Source organism: Crocuta crocuta, unplaced genomic scaffold (assembly GCF_008692635.1).
Source record: "Crocuta crocuta isolate KB4526 unplaced genomic scaffold, BGI_CrCroc_1.0 scaffold581, whole genome shotgun sequence".
Taxonomy (NCBI): domain Eukaryota; kingdom Metazoa; phylum Chordata; class Mammalia; order Carnivora; family Hyaenidae; genus Crocuta; species Crocuta crocuta.
The window spans coordinates 199,130-200,714 of record NW_027528635.1 but is presented as its reverse complement, the minus strand read 5'-3'; positions in this window follow the sequence as shown (position 1 = coordinate 200,714).

The window sequence follows — 1,585 nt, the reverse complement described above, 5'->3', positions numbered from 1 at the left end:
CCCTTTTTTGGCAAGGTTACTTCAACAAACAAATCAAATCACACCTAGTTAAAGTTCCAAACACTCCACCACTGCGAGCGAGGAGGAGCTCTGGGGAGGACTGACCAGGGGGAAAGAGCAGCCAAAACACAACAGGAGAGCATATACCGGAAACACAACCTGGCCAGTGTATCACCACTTTTTAATACAGTAGTACTCTCAAGTGCAGGAAACATAACAAGCTTTTAAAATATGCAAAAGACAGAAACTTAGCCAAAAAGACAAGATGGAGAAATTCTCCCAAAAAGAAAGGTCAAGAAATCACAACCAGGAACTTCTTTAAAACCAATATAAACAATATATCTGAACAAGATTTTAGAACAACAGTCGTATGACTACTAGCTGGGCTTGAAAAAGGCAGAGAAGACAGCAGAGAAACCCTTGCGGCAGAGATCAAGGACCTAGGAACTAGTCAGGATGAATTTAAAAATGCTCTAACTGAGATGTAAAATAATCTGGACACAGTGACAACAAGGATTGAAGAAGCAGAGGAGAGAACAGTTGAAACAGAAGATAAAATTATGGAAAATAACGAAGCTGAAAAAAAAGAAGGAAAGGAAATTACTAGATCACAAGGGTAGACTTAGAGAATGAAATGACGCCATGAAACGAAACAATATCCGTTTCATAGGAGTCGCAGAAAAGGAAGAGTGAGAAAAAGGGGCAGAAGGTTCATTTGAACAAATTATAGCTGATTCTTCCCCTAATCTGGGGAAGGAAACTGGCATCTGAGTCCAAGAGGCACAGAGGATTCCCTTCAAAATCAACAAAAACAGGCCAACACCATGACATATCATTGTGAAACTTTCAAAATACACAGATAAAGAGAGAATTCTGAAAGCAGTTAGCGACAAACCGTCTTCAACATACAGTGGTGGACATATAAGGGTAGNGGACAAACAAAAACTAAAGGAGTTTGTGACCACTAAACCAGCCCTGCAAGAAATTTTAAGAAGGACCCTCTGAGGGGAGGGGAAAAAAAAGACCAAAGTAGTGAAGACTACAAAGGACCAGAGAATATCACCAGAAACTCCAAATCTACAATAACAAACAAGCACTAAATTCATATCCTTCAATAATTACTCTGAATGTAAATAGACTAAATGTTTCAATCAAAAGACACAGGGTAGCAGAATTGAAAAAAAAAAACCCCACCATGATTCATCTGTATACTGCCTATGAGGGATGCATTTTAGATGTAAGGACCCCGGCAGACTGAAAGTGAGGGGATGGAGAACCATCTATCAGGTTAATGGTTGTCAAAAGTCAGAGTAGCCATATTTACATCAGAAGCCGGATTTTAAAACAAAGACTGTAACAAGAGATGAAGAAGGGCATTATATCATAATTAAGGGTTCTATCCATCAAGAATATCTAAAAATTGTGAATATTTAGGCCCCCAATTGGGGGCGCCCAAATATATAAACCAATTAATCACAATCATAAAGAAACCCATTAACAATACCATAATAGTAGAAGACTATTTTTTTCTAAGATAAGGAATTTTAGAGCATGTAATATTTTTTCCTTTCTTTAAAATTTATTA